This window comes from Sturnus vulgaris, chromosome 4, assembly GCF_052056855.1.
Source record: "Sturnus vulgaris isolate bStuVul1 chromosome 4, bStuVul1.hap1, whole genome shotgun sequence".
In the NCBI taxonomy this organism is placed as follows: Eukaryota; Metazoa; Chordata; class Aves; order Passeriformes; family Sturnidae; genus Sturnus; species Sturnus vulgaris.
In genome coordinates this window covers 70948050-70960658 of record NC_142246.1, presented here as the reverse complement: position 1 = coordinate 70960658, position 12609 = coordinate 70948050, and the positions used below count along the sequence as shown (strand labels likewise).

Below are 12609 nucleotides of genomic sequence, written 5' to 3'. Positions count from 1 at the left end.
TCCCGACAGACCATTAAATTACATGAGATTTAGGTACTATAGGATCCTCCCCTTAGCATGGGAAATGCAAAAAGAAGTCTTAATTAGTTTCAGCCCAGTTCAAAATGAGACTCACTACTACACCAGCTCCATAATGTTGTTTTCAGAATAAAAAACTGTGAAAATCAGAGCTGGGAACCTCAAAGTCAGTGAAGCCATTCTTGAAGATTTAATCATTGCATATATTTGGAACACTGACATTTTTAGTCTTATGAGTATTGTGAGAATCACGACTTTAGTCGTGCTTAAATGCAAACCTAATAGAAATATTCCTTACAAAATTGAAGTCATGAAGCAAATAGATTTAGGCTTGGGAAGAAAGGGATTCTGTTTGGTTTTCTTTTTAAAAAACAAGAGTCATCCCAGAAACAACTTTTCCCCTTTAATTTAATAGAAAAATGGATACATTTATTGAAAATACTATGTTGATAAAAATACTGTTCTAATATTTTAATCCTCCTTATTCTCTGTTCTATTCTGTTTTCCATGGAGCACAGTCTGCATAAAGAAATTCAGCTGCAGAAACCATTGTTTGAAGTGGGCAGCTGAGACTTTCTGACAAATTGCAAATAACTAACTTGAAAAAAGTGCTCCCTGGTATCTTCCTCTGAATGAAAAAGAACACATCTCTCCTGACATGTGTTCTTGCTATCTGCTGATCTCAGCATTTAAGAATGTTTCAGAGTAGGACAGGACTGTATGAAGGGAACTTGGATGAGTAAATCCTCTTGTGGCTCTTTAGGAAGTTATAATCTGCAAAAGGACTTCACTTAGGCAAAAAGGGAAAATTAAAACTCCCTATTGCACGCAGCTTGCTATCTGATTTTTCCCCTCATGTGTAGCCAGATTTTTCTGAGGGAAAAACTTTAATGATAATTGCTTTTTTCCATAGCAGAGCAAGGATTTTTTGAACAGATGCTGACTGATTCCGTTCTGTGCAATTGGACTGGTGGCTCTCAGAGAACTTGTTCAGGGCTGCCAAGTTCTGAAATGTTTGAGGTACAAGCAGAGTGTGAATAAAGCTTTTATTGCTTTGAACAAGACATCTCGGCTCAAAATTCCCTTGCTTACATTTGTGTGGATATTAATGACCTGTTAGTTAAATGTGGATATAAAAATGTCAGATGGACTGAAACAGAACAAATCATATTTCTTCTTAATTTTGCCCTTTAAATGTTTTATGGTTACTATCACTGGGCTTCCCTCCTCTTCTCATGTTTTGTGTTTACTGGCTGTTACATGGTCACCTTTTAAATACAAATACAGCCACAAATCAGGGGCTGCTTTTATTGGCATTTATATCAACAGAATTGTCTCTGTTTTCATAGATGAGAGAATCATTTCTAAATGGGATGAGTGAGGAACTCCTTATATTCTTCTTTATATTTAAGATGATATCTCTGAAAAATAGCAGGTTTCTCAGGGTGTAAAATCTTTCAGATATGCTAGGAGAAGCTTCAATTAATCCTCTTCAAATCTGTCTCAAGTCTTTAAATGCTATTGTTCTATTTTCAAATTCTAGATGATACTTTTATATTATATATACTTTATATACTTTTATATAACTTTTATACTTTTATGTTTGCCAGTCTTTTTTTTCTAAAGATAGTTTTATCACTTAATTTGATAATGATTAAAAAATTAGTGATATGACCGGTTTTAAATTTTTCCTCCATTCTTTTTCCCTTCTCTCAATGTGGTTTCATAAGTGAAGACAAGTAGGAAAGGCAAATATGGAAGAATTTTTTGTTTCAGAAAGGAAATGGATGTGTTTAAATACATTGAAAGAGAAAATGAAGTTTCACTATTTTATATAAAATGACTGTATCATTTTCAACCACACCTAGCTACCAATACTTATTCATAATATTACTTAAGTAATTACACAGCATTTAAGGAATGATAACAATGCTAGAAATTGCACAGTGAATTCCAAGGTTGCTCCCTTTGTGGTGCTGCAGCACCAGCCTGATGTGCACACGATCCTTGGCAGTGATGCTGAGCCACTTCAGTCTTACAACAGCATCATATTTTGCTCTTCTTGTCACTGTGGATTCCAAAGGCTGTAAAATTCTCCTGTGTTTCTCATCCTTCTCATAATATTGTTGTGTGATACTCTAATGGTGTAAGAGTTGTGTCAGCGCCCTGTGAGCCAACATCTGGAAAAGATGAATGCTTCGTGGGGCACAGGATGGCACAGATAGAGACCACTGATACATCTGGAAAGGGCAAAACCTCTCAGCTGTGCCCTGGTAGAGTGGGTGGCTGCCAGGGGAAGGCTGGGAATCTCTCAGGATCCTTCAGACAGACTCCTGGCACATATACAATGGCTGAACCTATAGTATGACCAGGAACCTAAATGCTCCATGTGAAAAGGATGTGGAATATTGCTCTCCTGGCTTTTGTTTAGTTACAATCTGTTAGTGACAGTCCAGCCTGTAAAAAGTGACAGCTACATCTGTGTGGATAAATTACCCATCTGAAATAGATCTGAAAAAAAATAGTTTGCACTTAATTGCATGTCTCACATCTCATTTGATTTATTTATGTGCACACTAGCTCTGTGGCACATGGCAGCAGTCACAGGGAGGATGTCTTGTTACATGTGACATGAGTGATATAAAGTATTTTTCCATGCTGACATGGTTCATCTCCTCAGACTTAAGGAGCTCACTTAGCAATCCATCTGCATTTCTGCATTTTTTCACCTTTCCTTTATTCTCTTGTAGTGGTAGCATCAATTAATTATTCAACTCCACTTCAAACCCAAATGTTTTAAATGCACATCTTGTGGGACAATTTATGCAAAAAGCAATTGTGCCTGATTATCACGTATTTTCCACAGAATGTAGAAAAGCTCACTAAAAGTCAAGAAGGACTTTAGCTTTTCATTACTACTATTTTCTGGACACTTTCTTTTTTTTATTACTATAATAACTGGCAACGCTTATCAAGCTGCTTTGACTCTCCTGTTTCTGCTAAGAGCTGGGACTGTTCAGGCTGGAGAAAAGTGCAGAAGACACAAGTAGAAGTGATGCTGTATTATTAATTTTTTTTCCAGAATGCCTGCAGCTATGATTTTTCACTGAGTGAAGATTTTTGCCCCAAAGGAATGAAGAGTAGGCAGATGCTCAGAGAACAAGTGATACGGATCTAGGAAGATATTAAGACCTGCCGCTTGTGACAAACTAAAATCTTTTGCAAACAGAATTACAATTAGCTGTGTTCTGATGGGATTTCTGAGGACTCAGAGGATTCTTGGTGGTTCAGAAAGAGAACTTTAACTTCTCCTAATATGCCTCGTTTTCTGTCAGCTATGCAGAGGCAATGGAAAACATTTGTCAAAACAGATGGCAGGTTTAGCCCCCCGCCACTGAATACAAATGGGAAGTTCAAGGTCCAGTTAATGGCTGCTGAGCCAAGAAACATTTGGAAACTTAGTTTAGCATTGAATAGCCCCCAAAGAATACACTGTTACAATTCCAGGACGCCGTGGCTATGGCCAAACTCGGAATGCTGTGAGCAGTCGTTTCACAGCTCGTGCTTCCAGCCAGAGCGAAGAACTGCTGAGGTGCACAGAAAGTGAGATGTAGCAGCTAACATGGTTTTCAGGATTTTTGAGAAGACATGTTTGACAGCTGCTTCAGCCCAGCAGAACATTTCTTTGCCCAGTGCTTCCTGATATCTTCCTGCCACTTAGTTGCTTTTCCTACACTAAAAGAAATATTATCTGAAAAGCAGTCATGTGCATAAAATATACAAGAAGACAAAATGTGAAAATCTCTGGTTTTTCTATTAAATCATACTGGCATGCTACACTGAAGTAAGTTTCACAGAATCTCTAGGTGAATTGTGGAAACTATGATCTGTGGAGCTGAAAGGTTTTAATTGCCGGTGGCAACTACTGAAAGCAAAACAAAGTCACAGAGATGTTTTACATGCATCCAGTGAAACAAATGCTGATTAATAATGAAAAAGGTTCTTGCTGTGACTGAAACAATTTACTGTCAGAGGTAACTTGACTGAGTTTGGAATAAGAACATAGAGAAAGCTCCTACAAAGTGTTTTTAATCTGATCTGTGCTTTATACAGACCCTAATCAAGATCCTAATAATTTAATCATATAACAGATTAGAAAGGTAGATTTTTGCTATGGAATGGGTACTCATTGCAGTGCAGTCAGTGCAAGGTTAAACTGCACCGTGTCTGTCTCTACCTTTGCCTCCCTTGTCTGTACATCAGGAATTAAGCATTTAATTCAAAGACCAGAAGTGTAGCACTGTTGAAAACACAACTGACCTCTCAGTCTTGCACACAAGTCCCTGTCACCAGGTTCAGAGTGTTTCTTCCCAGTCGAGTCTTGCTGAGCTTCCTTCTTCTTTCTTCACACTGAGGGGAATGTACAGCAGCAACTTAAATTCAAGAGCAAGGGCTAAAGGATAACTTTTGTGGCTGATAATTGTCAGACTAGCCATGTTTGTTTTCCACAGTTTCACAGGAATAACTTCCTAAGGATTAGTTAGGGCTACCTGACTATTGCACTTTTTTTTCCTTCTAGAACTTCATGAACCTACGGGGTGGATGTCATGAGTGGAAGCCAAGTTGCTGTTAACTGTATCTTAAGGTAAGCTGTTAAACACCCAGCGTTATTTTTTTTTTCTGTATTTGGGGATGTAAAGAAGCTTTGATGTGCATTATACCCCGAGTATAATTTGCAAGTGAGTATGGAACAATGGCAGGTCCTTAAATTCTATACCAGTGGTTTCAGACTGGACCTGGAGACCAAATTAAATAATTCAAATCCAGGTAATCTCATAAAGATGTGTAATTTTTCCCCCTTCAAAACCCTTGTGACCTTTATGCAACAAATTTGGCCAATATGTCACCACTGCTTCCCACACAGCAGAACTGGGAGATCCGTGAAGAAAGCTGTTAAGTGTTCCCTTAGGATTTCGGCACTGATGATCAGTGCAGCAGAAGCAGCAGGCAGATGTTAACACACCTCAGTTGTCAGGAAGATTCAATTTTTTAAAAGGCTGTGTGTTCCAAATACCTGTGGCAGATGCACAGTGAAGCCCACAGAGCTGTGGGAGATAATCACTAAATACTGAGCTCTTGGATCTTCCTGACAGATAACAGCTTGCTGTAGTGGCTGTCTCCAGAGGGCTGCTGTTATTTGGAAGCAACACATTTCAGTGCCTCTTTTCTTGACAGTACCTGGGATTAATTTAGACTACTGTTGTCTAAAGATCCCTGTGGACAAGGATCTATCTTGAAGGAAATGGCTGCAGAGATCCAAAGTGAGTGGCGAAGAATTGTGGTTGCCAAATTTGTTTACATAGATGAGGTTTTTAGCTGAGACTTTCACTGGGTGGTTTGACACTAAAAAAAGTCATTCGTGGATTGAAGCACTGGAAAACAGTATAAGGGAATAAAAATGGATGTACAGAACTAGAAAACAACTCCTTTAACTATATCGATCACTTAAAATAGAAAAAAAAAAATCATTAAATGAACTGCATTTTCCCAAGTCTGACGAAGGAACACGGCATTTCTTGTTGGATTTGTGACTGTGTTCAGTACTGTGAGAACAAAAGAAATGCTCTTTTCCCTTAATACTTCCATAAACCTAAGTTCTGCCACTTTAATCTACCAGTGCCAATAATGCAGCATTTTATTTCCTGATTTGTTGTGACTATTAAACCTATGAGCTTAGATAATTTCGTTAAAAGACAATTAAAATTTAACAACTTGCCTAGTTATCCTCCTAGTCAAATTTGTCCTCATTTGAAAGGGCTCTTTTCTAATTTTGACTTATTAAATTCTGTGAGAAAGATCAAAGGTGCCCTCCTGTTCCTTATTACAGAGGATCAATGGATCAGATAATTCAAGGTTTGATAAAATATCTCAGTGAATTCCACTGTATGCAGTAATTATAATGTTATTAGGCCATTTTACATAAGAGTTAAACTTCCAGTCCTTTTGTAAACAGCATCAACACATGCTAAACAAGTACCTCTTTCCTGAGGAACATGGTTCTGTTTTTGTTTCGAATTTGAAAACGTACCATGTCCTTTTCAGTTGCTAAGCTGGGTGATTTACTAAGTGTTCTCGATGGATTGTATTGGCATCCCATCAGGACTGCATTCTAGCCCTCCTCCCTAAAATACAGGCAGTTCTAAGAAAGCAGCACTATTCTTGTGAAAACAGCATTTATATATTTCTCTTGCATGTTTATCCTCAGCATCATCTTACTGGGAACATGTTTAACCTGCCAAAAGCTCTTCTGAACTCTGACTGCAAACGGTTCCAAAGTCCAAATTTCTCATGCAAATGCCATATGACCTCAGGTAGGTAGAGAACTCCAGGTTCTCTGAGCACATTATCTGCAACCAACTTTACACTTTTCTGAGCCTTTTGGCTGCTGCATACTCAAAGCACTGTTTACTCATTGCCCTTGTCATCTAGTCAGACTGCATAGCTTTGATCCAGGCAGTTTGCTTTCAATCTTACCTCGGGATTCACAACCTCATGGTGCTGAGAAGTCTGACCCAGGCGCCTTATCCTGAAAACTTGGGGCTTTTTGTTTGTTTCATTGACTCCCATGGCTTGCAAACGATCCAGCTTTTGTTCAGTCGCTGTTCTGAAGGCTGGTGCATGGCTCTGCACGGCTTGGGCTTTCCTTAATCAACATATGGACTATAATATATTGTTTGTTTTGAGTCTGATGTCATGGGAAAAAAGTGTTGCTTCAGTCAGTATGGAAACTTGCCCAGATTCGTTAGAGTTGTTTCTTCCTTGACTGTAGTATCTGCTTGAAACTTTTCACTTGCCTTCTAATGGTTATTCCTGCTCATCCACAGGCTGTTTCCAGTCCAAATATAGTGCTACTTGATTGAAAAAATCCAAGAAGCAGTTCTCTTTTTGGCACATGTTTAGCAATCCCAGCTAAATCCCTCCTGAAATGCCATGGTCCAGTTTGTCATAGAAGGTCACAGGCTTGCTGAGGCTGTCCCTCCGGACATTTCAGCGACTTCTGTGTCTGCACAGCTACAAAAACTCGGCTAAAATCTGGAATGTTTTTCAAACCCTTTCTTCCCCTCCCTCCGAAGTGGCTGTGAGGAAGCAGTGACCGAGGGTATCCTCCTGAAACTCCTATTGACCCTCAATACGGAATGTGCAGCTCAGGGCTGCATCGGGGTCCTGTGTTTGGGGTTTGTTTTTTGTACTGAGGGAGCCTTTCAGATGATGTTTGGGAATGATTTTAAAAGAACAGCTAAAGTGATTTTATTTGCTTATCTGCATAACTAAAGGATATTAGTCAGGGCAAACTAATGTAACTCCAATGATATTAATAGAGCTGAGTTAGAACAACTGGAGAATAAGCCCTTAAATTCTAGGGAAATTATTATTGTGCAGGCTGAGTTTCAAAGGCTCTAATGCTGTCTAATAATGTTAGGACTCTCTAATACCCAAGTAATTCCTAATTAGCTTTTCCTTCCCTGTCAACTCCTCTGTTATGCCTTTTTTGCTGCTGTCAAGAGTTTCATTGTAAGAAAACAAGAACTGTGTTCAAGATAAGCCTGCCCTGAGCTGTGCCTACACACGTGTGGTACCTGCCCAGGACAAGAGGCTCAGCAGGCTCAGGGCTTGCACACCCCCTTTGAAACACTCAGAAAATCAAAATGTGTTTCTGCTTTGTAAATACCACCTGGGATTTTTCTGTAGCTTCTAACATAGCTGATTAGCAATGGATTTTCCTGGGGACAAAGATACCATTCTAACTTGAGGGTTGTCTCACTGCCAGATTTCAAGCTCCTCTTATAAATCACTATAGCTCTTCAGAAAACAGATGAAAAATTATGAATGTTGGCGAAACCACCCCTCAGTGAGTTTGTTCCAAAAATGGCTGAACTATTTTCTACCAAACTTAAAAAAATAAAAATTTACATAAAAATTACCAGGTCAAAGAAAAAGAAATTTCAACCTGGGTACTTGAAATTTGGCTTTATAACTTTTCACACATAATGGAGTTAGGGCTTTCTCCATGTCATCTGGCTAACCACTCCAATTTTTGTCTGCATTAGAAACTTTATACAATAATATGAGGAACTACATGTATGGAGATCTTTGTTTGGTTTTATCTGGATTTGGAGGATCTTCTGAATACTATTGAAACAGTGAAAAAGGTCCAAGATCCCTGCTTTTCTCAGGCAGAGAGGACAAGTGTGTAACTCCACCAAAATAAAGAAATGCTTAAATTATTAAAATATTTCATATTCTATTATCTAAGGCACTTTGGATTTGTGCTGTGTGGGGAACTAGGTTATAAAACAAATAGAGAGATCTTGTAGAGGTCAGTCTGTCCTGGACACTCTTAAACTGCAATCCAGAAGACAGCAAAATGAATCCATCTACAAACAGACTCGAAATAAACAATTACTTGAATGCAATTTTCCTTTTATCCAGAAGCTGGGACAGTGCTTTTTGTTCCCTTGTCTAACCTATTGCATTTCCAGGCTATCTACCAAGAGAGTTTCAGTTCTCTCCTTGCATAAGATGATGAGAGAGAAACCAGGAGCCAGGCAGAGAATGCACAGACCGTGGTAACACCTTTGCAGCATTAAATGGCTTTAGCTCAGGGAAATGGACCTGGCCCTTGGAAAGACCTCTTGGCAGAGACAAATCTGCAGGTATTCTGATACTTTATGTCCTGAGATTTCTTCTGAGTTACTGTTCTCTATGAAAACAATGTTTTTAAAATAGTGGAGATGATATGCAGGATATTTTTGCTATTTATAATTCCCATTGTTGCAGCTCTCTGGGGATGATTGGGTCGGATGACTTCAGTGGTGTGATAGCTATTGATATAAATAACTTTCCAGAAGATTTCCTTGTGACTTCAGAACAAATTAACCAGCAAGAAAAACATTTCTGAAGGAGTTGAGTTACATAGCCATTTTCTGAAAACCACACTAGGCACTGATCTACATGCAGAAGAGATAAAAACCTTTAAAAGCTAATCTTTAGGTGCTTAGAATTTTCATTAAAAAAATCAATTATCAAACACCTGGGTCCCATTTTCAGGAGTCTTGGGCTCCTCGGTCTCTCAAGTATTTCTGACTATTGTGTTTTCTGAGAAATTTAGAGAAAAGGAAGAAATGCTCACCTAGATTAAGGCAAAAATAAGCTGTATTCATCAGTGATCAGAAACAGGGTATAGTTCAATGAGTTGCTGGGGAAATCTGGCTAAGGGACAGGTAATTATCCAAAAACTCTCCACTTACTTGGAGCATACCTAAAGGTTTGCTGTTGGAAAAGGTCTTTCCTTTGAGATTTCCAGTGTTTCCTGGCTTCAGCCAGGAAAAGAATAGTGGAAGAAGTGCTTCTTACTCTATTTTGGTACTTCTGATCCCTGAAGAAGGGCGGTAGAGACACAGTGTGTCTTGAAAATAAACTAACAAAGTTCTAGTTGCTCTTTCATATGAGTCCATTTCACTCCATGTTTTGGCTGCAATTTTGAATCACGTTTTTGTGGACTAGTGATGACAAAGGACCAAAGATCTCAGGTCTAAATAGCTGAAGGTGAGCCTTCTTATCATTCTTTCCCTTTCTGAGTTCACACACCCAAATGCTTCAACTTTTTGTGCCACTGCATGTCTATGTGTACAAATACAATTGGATAATCTCCTTAGCTTACCTGTGAAAAATGGAATTCTATTAGATCTATTTGGTAATCGATTGAGAGACTTTGAAGAATCTGCCCCTACAATTTGATTATTTAATCAGAGGCAACTTCCTTAAGTTAGCAACAGAAAATGCTGAAATCTTTGAGGGGCTTTCACTCTTTACAATTGTCAGTTATTTGATTTAAGACAGAAGCTGCTTCTGTCCATAGCAGGTCTACAGAGGGAATCCTATAAAGATCTGCTTGATTTATTGAAAAGACAGATACTATATGGAAGCAAAGCACTCAAAGGTTGGTTTTTTGTTTTGGTTTTTTTTTGTTTTTTTTTTTTGAGGTAACTGCAGCTCTTTCCTTTAGCAGGATGAAGCTAGCTCAATTTTATGCCAAAGAAACGCTCATCATGGCATGTCCTGTCATTTGTTCCATGGAATCATAAGTGTTCCTCAGCTCAGCAGTGCTCCATGCACCTAGAAACTTCCCTCTCTGAGTGACAGCCCTGTTTTTCTTGGAGAATATTTGAGAAGTGTTACAGAGCCATCTAAAATTGGAAACCTCCAGAGAAAGAGCAAATCCCTTGTTCAAGGAAATATGAATATATTTGAAATGTAGTAAAACCTCGGAGACTTGCTGAAGTCACCTAATCAGTCAGCAGGGCTTCAGAGTGGGAACAAGGCTGGCACCAGGCACTCCCTGGTGCCAAGTGACTCCAGTCCTTCCCTGTCATGGTAAAATTGATGTGTTGCTTAAGGTAAATGAACTGCAGTGAGCCTTTCTGGGAAAAAGGAAAAAAAAAGGAATTGTTCTTAACCCACTTGCATAATGCAAATGTAGAGTATTACTATGTTTTTATCATTAAATCATGCTGAATTGCACCACCTTACTGTAGATGGTGATGACCAATAACAAGTGCTCTGGAAAGTATAGGAAATGCAGTTGTAGGATCACATGCAACAAATTCCCCATAGGGGAATGTTCCCCTTAATTAGAGATTTCATAGTTTGGAATTATAGACTTGCATTTTTTCAAGGCTCTTTTCTAATTTCCAGTTTAATCTAGATGACATTGCTAGCCTTGATAAAAACTCTGGGAGATGCAATCATATCTGGAGGAAAAGGGGAAGTTTCATTTTGTGAGACATTATACATGCTAAAAGATAATTCTTGGGCAAACTGATTATCATACAAGTAGCTCACAAAAGTAAAAGATATCCTGTGTAATATTCCAAAAGGAGCAATTTGATCAAATCTGTTCCCAAACTGAAAAGCTGCTTTAGTTCTGGCCTAGTTTTCTAAAAACAAGTTCCTCCCTGATGTTTCTTAAGACCCAGATAAAGAAGCATGTGCCTAAAAAAAGAGTTTACCAGTATTAATTTTCAGCTCTACTCATTCCACCAGTAAATGTGTAAGTGCAGTGTTGTTTCCTCCATTTTTTGGTCTTCACTTATCTGCAGACTTTGGATGAGCTGGAGCATTCACTGTCCATGTAAAACCCAGGGCTGAGGTTATTTCAGAATTTTTCTGGTGTAATGAGCTCGGAAGCTCTGCATTTCCCCCCCTCTATAATATGTATTAATATGGGTATCTTTACCGAGGGAGAAGGTTCTCATGGGAATATACAATAAACAAGCATGAATCTCCCTTTCTCTTTTGTCACAAAATCCTGTACTTACTCTACCCACAGCTATTGTGACTGTTTCTTAAAATATTCTCTCATTGAAGTCACTGATTAATGCCAATGATTATTATACATTGAGTTTTGTTTAATGAGTTTCTGCTTAGATTTCCTTGAGATGACTAAGCTCTTAAGCAAATCCTCTACCAGGACTTGTTAAACAAAATCACTTTTGCCCATCAAACCAGGCATTAGATGAAGGGACAATACTTATTATTCACCTGAGGCCATCAGGTGCTGCTGTGAGCTAAATCTCTCCAGCAGATCTGTAAAACCATGAGGAGAGACTTGGCCAGTGCATTATGTTCCCTGTCAAATGTCATACTTGGGCATATTTGAGTGGGATTTCTCCACTGAAAGGAAAGGAGGTATTATTCCAAAGAGAACCTGTCTGAAAATACCAGGGAGGAATTTTGTTGTTGCCTCTGGTATTTTTTGAGCAAGCTGATGAGCTGACACTACCAAGTCAGTTCTTTGCTGCAGAGACCTGGCCCTGAGGAAGCTGCCACCTGGCAGAGTGGGGTGTCCCTTCCTCCTCCTTTCCCTGTGCCGCTGCTGCTCCCTGGTGTGTGGGAGAGGTCATGGTAGAAATCCTGAATTCATGAGCCACGTTACATTCCATTTTGCTCATGTTTGCTCTAGGGGGATTGTGATAATGACAGGGAAAATTAATGTTAATTTGCTCTCATCTCTGTCCTTGGAACTGAGAGAATTTTCGGTCCTCTATGTGAAATTTCATACAGATTTAGAGACATTTTCTGTGAAACCATCTCGGTTACTAAAAAAAAAATTATATTTTTCGAAGATCAAATCAGAAGTTAACCAATCTTTGCTGCCCCACTTGATCTGAATTTACTGCTTCCAAAAGATAAACTCTTTTTCTTACTGCTATTCTCTGCAGCAGCAGGGCAATGGATTTGTTCAGATTAACTTAATTTTCAACACTAAAGGCTAATCAGAAGTAAATCTAGTAGAAGAAAGAATTTTAAAAAAGCACTTTCTGCTCTAGCTCCAACAAAATTTCTCTCACATTCATGTTCTGCCTTGGGACACAGGTTTTGATCAGAGATAACTATCAAATAAATTAAATAATAATTTAAAAAGAAACAGCAAATAATTCAGTCTCTAGGTAAAATAAAAAGCTTGGAAAAGATGTTTGAATTGCAAACAGCCAGCTTTGCTGATGCATTGGGGGATGCTGCCAGGCTTGA

General features: G+C 38.7%; 1 protein-coding gene and 1 long non-coding RNA gene across 4 annotated transcripts in view; one reads left to right on the top strand and one right to left on the bottom strand.

Moving 5' to 3' along the window:
- The window catches only part of PDE5A (phosphodiesterase 5A), a 104722-nt gene extending 97644 nt beyond the window's left edge, over window positions 1–7078 (bottom strand). The window contains exons 1-2 of the mRNA XM_014886637.2: window positions 6553–7078; window positions 4339–4428 (exon numbers count right to left, since the gene is read on the bottom strand). The gene's annotated coding sequence lies outside the window, so the exon portion shown is untranslated. The remainder of the gene's footprint in view (window positions 1–4338; window positions 4429–6552) is intronic.
- Window positions 1–12609, top strand: part of LOC148224089 (uncharacterized) — a 136601-nt gene that overhangs the window by 105667 nt on the left and 18325 nt on the right. For all 3 annotated transcript variants that reach the window (XR_015803452.1, XR_015803454.1, XR_015803453.1), the window contains exons 7-9: window positions 4598–4663; window positions 6284–6389; window positions 8559–8732. This is a non-coding gene — a long non-coding RNA (uncharacterized LOC148224089). The remainder of the gene's footprint in view (window positions 1–4597; window positions 4664–6283; window positions 6390–8558; window positions 8733–12609) is intronic.